Genomic DNA, 14,679 nt, shown 5'->3' on the forward strand with positions numbered 1-14,679 from the left:
AGACATATGTGAAGAAGGCCTTGTGATTGGCCTTGGTGGATGTGTCCAATTTGCACTCAAAGTTAGACTTAGAGTAATTCACCTGTGACCTTATTTGATTGTTCAGACAAAGGTGAGGTTACTTCCAATTTGACACCTGCTCCTTCTTGGCCCTGTGTAGCCAATATTTTCACCTATTATGGAGTTTGTGTATTGCTGCTGTCCACCACTGAGGTTTACTCTACCTTAGGGGAAATGATTTTGTCCAGTCAGGTATTGCTGAGTCCATACAGCTATGTAGGTGCTCATATAGATGTTTGTTGCAGGCGTGGACACAAAGTCATAACACAGTTAAACACTTTTCCAATTTCAACCTAGTATTTATAATCAAACTAGTAATTATTTATGTTTCACGGCAATACAACAACCTGTAGCTGTAGATCTGCTTGATGCACTGAGACTCAGATTACACATTTATAAAACAAGTACAGCTTATTTATCTGGCTCATGTCTGTATGTTTGAGGCTTCCAGCTACTACTATTAATACATACATGTACACAGGTAATACTTGATATACTTTTCTGTTCTTTGTCAGTATGGCACATTGTGTTTACACTCTTGCAGCTCAGTCATACCTCTGAACCTGTTAGAGCAAGATATTTGGACAAAGGCAGACATAAATGGGGGGACAAAGGCCCCAAAATAGTGACACTTTATAAATATTGCTGTAACACACATAGACAGTTGATAGCAAAGTAGGCCCTGCGTTCACAGGAATACTCTGAAGGATATGACATCTGGCATTCAAATGTATGCTATTATGTTATGACTGCTGTCTTTAATGATTTGCCAGACAAAACACAACTGCATGAGAAAATAAGTACAAATATGAGGCAAATGTGGTCAGTCTGCAAAGCTCTGGACAGTTGAAAGGTATGAGCTCAGTATATAACATACAGTTCAACACACACTTCTGTGCCAGTTGTTTACTATGCACACACCCTATATAGGCCTCTTACATTTGTAAGACAAGCATATGTATCATAGTGGCATTCACAGCCGACATGTCAATATCTACAACATCCCAGGTAGCTGGCCTGGCAGTGTCCCAGTCAGTATTGTACAACAGACATTCCAGTAATAGCTATATGTGAGCTGATCTTTGCTGATGTGACTCAGGGGCCAGAGCTGTGATCTATGTCACAGCAGACAGAGCCAGCAGAAGATGGCTGTAGGTGCTGGACAGCAACATGTCAGTCCAGCAAGTCCTGTAGAGACCTATTATTTAACTTCCTAGGTCTCATTATTGCATTCCCCTTCTGCATTCCATTGCATGCTTAATTGTTTGGCATACCTGTTATAGTGCTGTAGTGTTTTCTCAGAGTAATCCAGAAGTGTTGCTTTCTGTATTAACAGTCTGTCTTTGCATAGAAAGGTTCAGACCTGTTTTGCATAGGCAGCAGGTTGCCTTTTGCAGGTAATGCTCATGAGGAGGTGATGACCTGTGCACCAATTGGTGTCTCCCACTTGCTAACTGCATCCAGAACAGCTGTGTTGTCTTTCCATTATCCAATGACATGGCAACAAAGTGTTATAATTGTCCTTCATGTTGGCCTTGCCCCTTTTCCTTGCCTGTGAGGAGAATATTATGGAGGTGTGGGAGCTACAGGATCGCAGAGAGTAGGTGGAAATACTGTCCACTGTTTGGATTGATGTCCTATGTCCACAGATGTGCATGCTGTATCTGCAAACCTGTCAACCTCTTAGCACAAGAAATGTGGAGAAAGCCTAACAAAATGGGGGACAAAGTTCCAGAATTAGGTACAGATTGTAAGTATAGCTGTTAGACAGTTATAAACATGCTGGATTAACAGGGTTTGTCTGGACATGCATTTTCTGTGTGATTTGAAGTCTGAAGCTAATATGTATATGACATACCTCTCAATGGGATGTCCAGAGGTTTGCTTCTTATGTTTGGTCTGTTCCTCATACAATTTTTTTTGGCAAATCACTAGGATGATCTGAGGATTAAAGTCACTAAATAATGTTGTGTTTCAGACTTTATATCCTTCAGAAAATGTATGTCAAAACAAACCCTGTCACTCCAGCAAGTTTTTCAGTTTATAACACCAATATTTAAAATATGTCCCTATTTTTGGGCCTCTGTCCCCCAAGAACATCAGGCTTTGTACAGATTTCTTGCACTAAGAGGTTGATATTCTCACTTATCCTCTCCTCCTGGGTTATCCTCTCTTACCTTGACTCACCTTGCTTTCTCTGATACTTTCTCCTTCCTCCTTGGTCTACTCTGTGTGTCCCGCTTTGTTCGCCCTGCGGGCTTACTCCGCTCCTCTCCCTACCCCCAATTCCCACCCACCCACAGGGGTCCTAGACTTATACATCTCCAGTCCCGCCCATTACCACACCACCCTATCCTCTTGCTTCCCGCCAAACTTGAACCCCTCCCCTCTCTATACACCACAGCCTCCTCCTACTTTCCTCTTTTGCTTGCTAACCCTCCTAGCCTAAGACCTGCTTCCCTCCTCATTCCTCTTTTATCTCCTATTTCTATTTCATTCAACTCACTTAACCTGACCATCTATATTGTATATACTTTAATATCCCTATCTCTTAGCTTACCTCAATACTATTGTTTCCTTTCAACCTTAACACTTACTACCACCTTATTAAGCCCAATCAAATTCCCCCACTTCATAATTCACTTCTACCTTACTTACTTATAAAAATGAGCCTCAACTTATCCACACTACTTATACTCTCAGTGCTACTCTTAACCTCACTTTTCTCTACTTATCTACTTTCCTTCATAGAATACCCACTCCATATTCAGCCAACCCATATACTGAAACATACTTCTTCTTTCCAGACTCCTCTCAATTCCTTCCTAAATATCAACTCCACCTCTAGCTACAACTTACCTAAATTACATAGGCACTCTCACCTTACCTACACCCTACCCTCAGATAAAAAAGTAAAACCTCTAACCCTTCTAAACATTAACCCTACACCCATACCTGATGACCCTACCCTACAAGACGGTGATGTTCACCCCAACCCTGGCCCCATGAACCCCTATCCTCAAACACCCAGACCAATCTCAAATAATACCCTTCTCTTAGGACATCTTAACATACGTAGTGTAAACAATAAAGTGCCCTACCTACATGCCCTCTTAGACACTCACTGTTTTGACATTCTCTGTCTCACTGAAACCTGGCTTAAACCAGCCACCAAAGACACTGAAATCATACCCCAAGGCTATAATATACTAAGGCTTGACCGTACCAAACGAAAGGGTGGTGGTGTAGCAATTCTGTTTAAGAACCATCTCAACATCTCTACCCTTTCAGCCTGTCCAACCCAAGATAGTAAAGTGAAAGCCATCATCACTAAACTCCAACTAAATGCTAAGAAAGCCCTTTACATAATCTGTGTGTATATACCACCAGGCAACAATATACCTATCTTAGAAGACTTTCTTAGTTGGGTTTCCATTAACTACCCCCAAGAAACTATAATTCTTGGTGACTTTAATATAGATTGGAAAATGATTAACACTGACAATCCCACCTCTCGCATTAACCTAAATGGTTTCACCCAAACCATTACCTCTACTACAAGGCTTAATAAACAAAATAAAAAACAAACTATTTTAGACTGGATACTCATAAACAAAGTTAACATCACATATAAAGTAGGAACTTAGCCTGATGATATCAGTGATCATTGCTTAACCTATATCACAAGAGAGAAGACTGAATATCTACACCTCCCTAATATAAGAAATATTCGTTCTACCAAACACTTTAAAGCTGACCTATTTCAAAATGAACTCAGAGCTTGTAACTGGAACCCCTTAAAAATACTTCCACTGAATGAAGCAGTAATATTCTTTAATTCCACATTTCTCTCTATTTTGAATAAACATGCTCCTGAGCGAACCATCAGAATGAAGTCAAACTCTGCCCCATGGCTCTCAAATGAAACTAAGAAACTAATCCTCTCTAAAAACAAGGTTTGGGCCAAATGGAGATGCCTTAGAATTAGCTCTGATTTCCTTCTTTTTCGCCAACTTAGAAACCTAACCAAAAAAGCTATAATAAATGACAAAAGAAAGTTCTACTGTGAACTACAAAAAACCCATTTTAACAAACCAAAACAATTCTGGTCCTCAATCAATAGACTCCTATCACCAGGAACTGCCAAAACTCCCTCCCCACTAAATGCTGACCCAGACACCCCTCACCAGACTGCAAATGCTTTTAACTCTTTCTTTATTGAAACCATTCAATCTCTTGCTGGTCAACTGAACACTAATAACTTCTACCCTCCAAATAAACTAGTAGACTCTTCTTACAGCTTCTCTCTATAACCTATCTCTACCTCTTTCATCTACAGACTTATCTCCAAACTAAAACCCTGCACCCCCTCTCTGATAAACTCCCTTCCCTCTTTCTGCAAAAGGCAGCCAAAGAAATTGCATACCCAATATCTATACTTATAAATAGGACCATCCAAGAGGGAACCATCCCTGACATCTGGAAAGTCTCTCATATTATCCCTCTACACAAAGGCTGTGACTCTATTGACCTCTCTAACTTTAGACCAATTGCACTTCTCTCACCTTTAGCAAAGATTATGGAGAAATGTATTCATCAGCAAGTTGTACAGTATCTCTCCCTACACAATATAATAGCTAACTGTCAACATGGCTTTAAACCTCACCATAGCACCACCACTGCCCTCCTTTCCTTTGTTGATACTATCAACAGCAATCGCAATAATAACCTTTTCTCTTCTGCTCTTTTCATTGACCTCTCAAAAGCTTTTAACATGGTTAACCACTCTGCTTTAATTACTATTCTTGAATCTCTTTCATTTGATAAACTTACTTTAAAATGGTTTAGTTCATATCTCAGCAACAGACAACAAGCCATTCTTTGGGACAAACACATCTCCTCCTTACTCCCCATTTCTATTGGAGTCCCTCAGGGCTCTATTCTTGGCCCACTTCTCTTCTCCCTGTTTATTAATGATCTCCACTCTGTTATTCCTCAAGCCACCTGCGTTCAATATGCTGATGACTCCACTATTATCTGTTCAGCATCCTCCTCTTCTAACCTAATCTCACTAACCCAACAAATCTTCAACACAGTAGAAACTTGGTTTACTAGACGATACCTTCTCCTTAATGCTAAAAAAACTAAACACCTCCTCTTCACCCCCACCACTCGTACCTCCCCATTACATTTCACCATCCTGTCTAACAACAACACTGTCATCTCTCCTGACTTGACAACTAAACTGCTAGGAATAACCATTGATAATAATCTCTCTTTTGATCAACACATCAACAACACCATCAAATCTGTAAACAGAAAGATTGGATCCCTATACCGTATTAAACCGTTTCTTAACCCATCTGCTAGAGCTACTATTGCCCACTCCCATCTCATATCCACTCTCTTTTATGCCTCTCCTATCTTCACTAACCTCAAGAAAACTAACCTAAGCAAACTTGCAACTTGCTATAATAATATTGCCCGCTTCGCCACTGGTAACCCCTTCAAAACCCATCACTGCCTTAATTTGAAACTTCTAGGCTGGCTAGAACTAAAAAATCATCTTACAATTTCTCAACTTACTATTGCCCATAAAATTCTGTACCAACCTGATAACACCCCTATTCTATCTCAGCTCTTACTCCCTTATAACAATCTTACCTCCCTTCGCTCCTCTTCTAAACTCTTGACCAAACCCATAAAAGCTCACAATGTAGCTGGTGACTCTTTATTCACTAATACTGTAGGCCGAATATGGAATTTGCTACCTAGGGATTTAACTCTAATTACATCCCTACATCTCTTCAAACAACAAATCAAACTATACTTCCAAAACCACTGGCTTTGCTCATGTAATACACCTGACTGACTTCTCTCCGCCCCCTCTCCTGACCTTTTACCCTATCTTGTGCTGAAGACCTAGCATTTATCTTTCTTTTCCTACTTTTCCTTCTATGCTCTGACCCATTTCTCTTACCTCTCCCATATCCTTTGATTTGTATCACTTATTTATATTCCTCTTGTTGTCTTTTCTTATGTTCTTCTCCCATTTCTTGACTACAGTCTCTTCCCTCTCCCTTTATCTTATACTTTTCTCCTTCTTCTCTTTCCACTTGTTCTTCTTTATTATAGTAGGAGCCTTATGGCATAGCCTATTTGAATTAACTTAGAAGCTTTGAAACTGGCCTAACCCTAGTCTTAACTTTTGATGGTGTGCCTAAATTTTTTGTTAACTTTATCACTAGGTTTTATTATTATTACTATCGTTTTTATTAATACTTTTTCTTATTAGTAGTTCAATGTGTTTATTAACAATATGTCTCATTGTTTATGTCTCAATTGTTATGTTTTTGTGGAGCTTTTCTCCCCGGGCCTCTACTGAAAATGGAAATATATCCAGCTAGACTAGCCCGGTCAACAAATGTAAAATAAAAATAAATAAATAATATATATATATATATATATATATATATATATATATATATATATATATGGCCGAGACCATATGATCGAACGTTTGAATGTTCGAAAATGTGAAAAAAAAAAAATAAAACAACAAAAAAAAATAAATAAACAGTGCAAGCAGGGGGGCAAACCCCTGCACCCCCCCCACCCCATGCTATTTAAATATACCAACTCCGAGATCGCACTACAGTGTGGTAAAGGGAAATCCTCCTTTTCTGTTCTCTATGGAGATCCCCATTCAGACCATTTGATTTTTTAAAAGTTCATTCATATGGTCTTGGCCGTATGAAAGTCACTCTTTTAAAAGTTTGACCATCTGAAGGGGACCCATATATATATATATATATATATATATATATATATATATATGTGTATACTTTATATATATATATATATATATATATATATATGTATATATATATATATATATATATATATATATATATATATATATATATATATATATATATATATATATATATATATAGATATATATATATATATATATATATATATAGATATATATATATATATATAGATATCCACAACGGACCCCGGGAACTATCTCCCTATAAGCCTGACTAACCTGGTCTGCAAGGCTATGGAATGCATCATCATGGAACTCATTAACAGAGACATTGGGAACATCCAAACCTTGGACCCTACCCAGTTTGGCTTTGTTAAGGGCAGATCATGCCTCCTAAACCTGGTGAACTTCTTTAAGATGGTTACCAAGGCATTAGACGAGGGAAAGGAGGTCCACACAGCCTACCTAGACCTCACAAAGGCTTTCGACACCATTCCCGATTCTAGTATTATAGACAAGCTCACCAGCTTGAACATAAACCCCTATGTCATTAGATGGGTTGCCAACAGGCTCATGGATAGAACCCACATGGTGCAAGTTGCAGGCTCTACATCTGACTCTAAACCGGTTACAAGTGGCGTCCCCCAGGGTTAAGTCCTAGGACTTCTCCTGTTTGGTATATACTTCTCAGAGGTACAGGCAAGCATAGGAGGACTATGGCTGACCAAGTTCGCAGAAGACTGCAAACTAGGGGCCATAATTGATTATCCAGCTGATACAGACACCCTCCAGATGGGTCTCACTGAGACGGATACCTGGTGTCAAAATCATGGCCTCAAGCTAAATGCCAAAAAGTGCATAGTCATCCCCTTTGGAAAAAACAAAGTACCCATGAACTACCACATAGGTGGTAGTCCCCTAAATACAGAAAATGTAATAAAGGATCTGGGGACCCAAGTAGAGAGTAATCTCTCCTTTGATAATCATATTGCCAAGCTGGTTAGAAAATTCTTCTATGTGGTCCACCTAATCACAAAAGGGTTCACATCTAGAACCAAAGAGGTTATTGTGCCTCTCTTCTCACCACTCATTAGACCCATCATAGAATACAATACCCCATTTGGGATGTACGTTACAAGACACCTGCAACAGCTGGAAAGACCACAAAAGTACCTCACCAAGAGGATTACTGGCCTCAAACAAATCCTCTATGCAGCCCGACTCAAGAAACTCCAGCTGTACTCAGTTGCATACCGCTTACTTAGAGATGATCCTTGCCTGACATACAAGGCCATGTCCAACCCAGAATTGATGGACATGCTCCACCTAAAAAAAAAAAAAAAACAAAACCCGGAGAGCCACACGCTCTAGAGATATAAACCTCACCACAACGATAAATAGGACATGCTGGAGGGATAGATTCCTATCCCAGAGATTCCCCATGCTTTGGAACAGGATTCCAATATACATCAGGCAGACTCCCTCACTAACACTCTTCAAGAGAAACCTTGACGGGTGGATGGGAAACAGAAAATTTACCCCGGGGATCACTGCAGTGGCTCTGCTGGACAGAGGCACAGGGAACTAATCTAAGGGGGTGGTGAAAGCCAACACATTCTGGCTAGGCTTATAAATTCCCTTGGGCAGATAGCCTAGTACTTACATATGAACCTATGAAGCTATATATATATATATATATAAAACATTAGCAATTCCACAGTTTTTTCCCCTAATGTTAGATGACCATTCTGCATGATATATTTACTGAAGCAAAAAAAATTATTAATTAGCGACTGTTAGAAACTGAAAGTAGTAAGTACTGAAGCATTACTAATTCTCAGAGCTTATGTGGAGTAGTGATAGCTGCTGTGACAAGAGTGCACAGGGTCCTGGCTTTGAGACTTGCCAGGGATGTGTATTTTTTCCCTTATGTTAAATGACTGTAATGCATGATGTGTTTGTAAAGCCTTACAAATTCCCACTGCTCATATGGTGTACAGGTACTTTGCTTTGACTGTAGTGTACAGAGTCCTGGGTTTAGGACCTGCCAGGGCTAGTAATTTTGTTGCTGTGTAGAACAGAGGCTGATTGAGACAGAGTGATTAAAGCAGTTTTAAGCAGGTTTGCATGACACTAAGCAATGCTAAGAGGTGCTTAGTCTGTTTTGGCTTCACTTAGCGCTGCTTATTCCCGCTTAAACCCAAGCTAATTTCACAAAAAGAAAAGAAAAAAGGTGATAGGAAAGTGGTGAAATGGGAACAAGCATGGGGAAAAACAAAGTGAAAGGCATCTAGGGATGTGCAGGACAGGTGTAGGAAAGGACCATAGCTGTCCATTTCTTCTATAGCAACAACTGTGCATTTGTACAGATTTTGGAGATGAATTTGGAACCTCAAACCACAAAGAGAGGGGTGAGGACAACATCAATGTGTTGTCAAGTAAATTGGACCACATTAGATGTATCCTGTGAACATGTGTGTGAAATGGATAACTATGTATGGGGCGATCTTTTTTTTTTTTTGTGAGGACAGATGCCCTCTTTTTTTTTAAGGTGAGAGTGGGATGTTGGGGAAAGGTTGTAGGTACATTTGGGGAGGTAATTTGGGTAGGAGAGGATGCTTTTTCAGACAGACAAGACAGCAGACAGGGATGGTGTATGACACATGAGGGGGGTAAACACCTTGGATGGGGAGGGTGATTGAGAATCAGAGGTCCATGTGCCCTTAGATGGTAACAGTGGGACTGAGGTCACCACCCATGAGCAGTTACCACTGCCCCTTCACAGCACCAAAAGTGGCTGTGCTGGGGGCTGGACAACATGGGCAGGCTGCCCTTCACGGTTTGCCAGTCTGCCCTCAATCTGGCTCAGCCATCCATCTAACTCTGAGCTGATGACACTGCACACCATATCCCAGAACTTGTTGTAAGTGATGGGTTCCTGTCTGCCCCAGTGCCCGGGGGGATGGGCCCTGTCCCCTGAGGCGGTTCCACCCAAGGGTGGTGCAGGACCAGCAGAGAAGGAAATTCCAGGTTGGGTCCCAGACATGCTCGGGCCTGGTGCCATGGCCAGATGAGGCAGATCAGGTGGATCTGCTGGGATCTGCCTTCCCTGAATGTGCTATGGTGCTGAGGTTTTCCAAAATGTATTGGTTAGTTATGAACAATTAATTTCAAAATTAGTTACAACAGCATGCATGGGTGTTCCAATTAACCCAGAACAATAGATTTGAAACAGCTGTATAGCAAAAAAAACACATGCATAAATGGAACAACAGTAAGCATTATAACAACATGCCATTTACATTGATGGCAACAGGCCACCAACAATGGTATTTGAACAAGGTATGTTAATATGCAACCAATTAAATATACGAACAATAATAGAACACAATTCCCAACATTAGTTTTTGAGAAGAAAATATCTGTAGTATATGAATAATAATTATTGATGCAGTTATGGGGTGGGGGAGAGAAAAAAAAAACATTAACAACTGTACAGGCTTCTATTTTTCACAACAGTACTGCTCAATACTCTACATGTATGCCCTCAATTTCCATCTACATGTGGCTCATTGCTTCTGTAGCATGTACATACCTGTTAAACTGTCAACCTGGAATGGTATGGTGCAAATTGTGACAACTCTGGGTACATGGCTAGAGGGAACTCGTACATGTCAGGGTTACATATATGACTAACAAGGTGTACCCAGCACTGATGTGTGAGTGTGCTACTGGCATACTTCACCTGGATTCATATCTGTGTCCAAGGTTATTGGCAGCAGGGACCACTAGCCATGACAATGTAACACTTGAGAGATGAGAGGAAGCGTGACACTTGAGAGACGAGAGGAAGAGTGCATGGTGTATGTACCTATCCTGCTGTCATTTGCAGGCATGGGGTTGGACAGTGCAACAGTTGTACATGGTTTATTAGTATACCCTTCATACAGCCTTCATACAGCTACTGCGAACATTTCTTTACCTGTAAGAACTGTGGAGAAAATATCTGTTAACATTACCTGACTGTTTCTACAAATATTTAAGAATTCTTGAGTGTAAATATGCACACATCTTAATACCATTCTCTTGATTCAAACCATGGTCTGGGTGTGCAAAAATTAACAACAAAGCTATTTTTCATCACACTGAGCTACTGGGAAACTGCTGTCTCTTACTTGACTGATTTCTCCCTAATACTCTCTTGGTTAGACAGTCTGACCTTGTAATCTAAGTGTAGTGTCACCAAAGACAGTGGTGACAGTTCAACATACATTTCTGAGATTCATGCATGACAGATAGTGTAGTGTGCATTAATCCTTTGAGATAATATGATCTAGAATGCAAAGGTTAAAACAAGGCAATGCTGCAGGGAACACACTATAATATATTACACATTACTATTCAAGGTTCTGATGTTAGTGCAGGACATATTTTGTATTTCATTTATATCTTATTTTACAACTCCACAATCTACAGTTTTGCATAACAGCTGGTTCTCAGAACAACCTGAGTTAATACATGCTGACAAAGCCATATTTGCTGTAAAGAACCTGTACACATTCTATTTCTTCAACAACATACCAGATTGAACACAACAGTTTGTGGTATATATATCTTTATTTGAGTAACATGACATAGTGCTTTATTACAGTTGTGATTCGACTTTCAGTAGTACTGCATATCCTGTAGATCAATATTGGTCTGACAAACTTTATTTATTCAGTACACTCAGAACACACTATACTTACAGGCAATAAACAATGTACTCCTTCTTATTTATTGCACTATATACTGTAAGATAGATCTGTACTCACCAGCTTCTAGGTGCAACCTTGCCAGTCTGTCAGTATAGGCCTCCACATCACTAGCTCTCACCTCTCCAGCTATAGGGGAAAAACAAACATTATGCATACCTGTCTGTCACATACTCAGGCTAGAATATGGTACAGCTATGGATGAGATACTTACTAAATACTGGAGCATTCTTGTCCCGAGCATCTTGGATCCACTGGGCCAAGATCACCCCCTTCCTATGCTTTAGGTTGGAATAATGATACTGTACCTGCTCACCAGTTTGGGTGATTCCAGTGGCACTGGTGAGGTCACATGCCAGATGGTCACAGGCCTCTGCTTTGTACTGTGAGCCCTGGTACTAGCCCTACAGCAGTCTGTTGTAATGGTGGTCAACAAGGAGCTCAGCCATAACCCTGGACTCCAAAATGCCTCAGTGCTGCACCCAAAAGTGTTCTCCCTCTCCAGTGCCAGAAATAGTTCCCAGCAGTGATCAAACTACAACAGGTTCTGGCTGTAATCCTACCTATGTGGTTTAAATAAGGCCATATTCCCACCTTTTGCCGTCATTGAATGATTTTGAAAATGTTGAGCACAACTCAGCAGTGGGCAAATCCACTAAGCTGAGTTGAGCAGTGCTTAAAGGGGTATATGTTGAGCAGTGCTTAGCAGTGTGCAAATCCGCTTAGCTCAGCTGAATACTGTTTAGAATTAACTTCTAAGCAATGCTCAACCTGTCTGAGCAGAGCTGAGCACTGCTAAGCATTGCTCAGTTTTCAGATCAAAAAAAGTTTTGAATTGGACATTAATTACTCATTGCTGACATATTATTAAGTGCATATATTTTACTTTACATGACATCCTCTATGTGCTTTCATGACATTATCTTGGGGTGTGACTGTACTGTATGGTGCACTTGTGTTTACATGGGGGTTTCACATCATATATCCACTGACACTGCAATTTTGGACCAGCTGCACTACCCTGGTTAACAAGTATCAATTACTACATCATTTAATAAAAAAAAATATTTTATCAATGCTTTCCCATACAAAAGACGATTAGCCTATCTTGGTATTCAAACCATAAACACAGCACGCATAGCCAGAACTCTAACCACTAGGCTAACTCACTGTTGAGATTTCAGCTATACATTTGTATTTAGCTCTGATAAGATGTTCAAGCAATGCTGAGCAAAGCACTGGGATGTGCAAACCCGCTCAGCTATGCTGAAACTTCAGTTATAATGGAAAAAAAATTAATACAACCACCTTAATTACATATATTACTACTAATGCTGATTCATATTTGATAATGCACTACTTGTCAGTCTATCAACTTTCTAAGTGTGCACGAGTAATATTTTTTAAATTTGCCCTATTTTGGGACCTTTGTCCCATGTTTATTGCATGGCTTTATTCAGATTTCTTGGTGGAAGAAGGTGAAGTGTGTCCATACCTCTCAACTGTCCAGATTTTCTCAGACGGTCCAGATGTTTGGTTCATATTTTTGTTTTGTTCCTTATAAAATTCATGGTTTTCTGCAAATCAATGTGATGATCTCAGGATTTAAGTCACTAAATAGTGGCATACATTTGAGTTTCAGACTTCTAATCCTTCAAAAATGTATGTTAAACTAAACTCTGTTACTCTATCAGCTTTCTAAGTTTATAAGAGCAATACCTAAAATATGTCCCTATTTTTGGACCTTTGTCCCCCCATTTTTTGAGCTTTGTCCAGATTGTTGACACTAAGACATTGACAGGTATGGGCGCGTGTCTGAGGACACAATTGTATTGTAATGTGCTGTACAGCACTTTGACAATGCAGGGGTTGTGTTACAGTTCCTGTCACACACCGTCCTGCATTGCTTACCATTCACAATCCTCCTTTCAGTGTCTGTAGACACTGAAAGCATTGTAAAGTGCTGTACATTACTTTGACAGTGCAGGGGGCATGTTACAGATTTGCGAGCATTACTGCAGCACGCCCCCTGCACCCATTCAGTATCCATGTCCGTAGATCCTCTCAGTAGCATGCCTTCATTAATATGTAAAGCGCTCTGCTGAGAGGGGGATTTGGAAATGGACACCATTTACTCCATGTAGGAATAACACTATTCCTACATGGAGTTTATTGATTCCTAGTCACAGTGTTAGTCACAACTGATTTCAATGCAGCAGTGTCTCCTTTCATAGAACTAAGAGCGAGTTCATAGGTTCATAGGTTCATAGGTGTGTACTAGGCTAATGGGCCTGGAGCCTTTACAAGTAAAGCCCATAGAAGTGCCCTGGCATCATGCTGCCCGATGTTAGTTCCTAGTGCCTCTATCAAGAAGAGCCACTGGAGTGATCCTTGGGAGAACTTTCTATTTCCCATCCACTCATCAAGATTTCTCTTGAAGAGGGCCAGTGAGGTGCTCTGCTTGAAATGTATGGGAAGTCTATTCCAGAGCATAGGCAGTCTCTGGTTATGAACCTGTCCCTCCAGCATGTTCTGTTGATTGTGGTAATGAGGTTGAGGTCTCTGCAGTGTGTGGTGCGGAGGGATTGGGATTTCATTAGATGTAGCATTTCTAACAGAGCTAGATCAGACATGGCTTTGCAAGTCAAGCAGAGATCGCCTGTTAGTCAATGATATGAGACAGAGACTAGCTGGAGTTTTTTGAACCTGTCCATGTAGGACATGTGTTTAAGGCCTAGGATCCTGTTTGTGAGGTACTTTTGTGGCCTTTCCAGCTGTTGCATGTGTCTAGTGAGGTACATACCAAATGGGGCATTATACTCAATGATTGGTCTAATGAGGGAAGAGTAGAGAGTGATGACGACCTATTTCTTCCTGAATGCAAAACTCTTGGTAATGAGATGTGCCACATAGAAGGACTTTCTGTCCACAGTGGCAATGTGGTGGTAGAAGGCAAGGTTGCTGTCAACCTGTGTCCTAAAATCTCTTATAGCACCTTCGATGTTCAGTGGGCTCTCATCCATGTGGTGATTAGAGGGAACTGAGTTTTTCCCAAAGGGGATGATAATGCATTTTTGGCATTAAGCTTAA

This window comes from Protopterus annectens, chromosome 16.part0 (assembly GCF_019279795.1).
Source record: "Protopterus annectens isolate FY-2018-M chromosome 16.part0, PAN1.0, whole genome shotgun sequence".
Taxonomy (NCBI): domain Eukaryota; kingdom Metazoa; phylum Chordata; order Ceratodontiformes; family Protopteridae; genus Protopterus; species Protopterus annectens.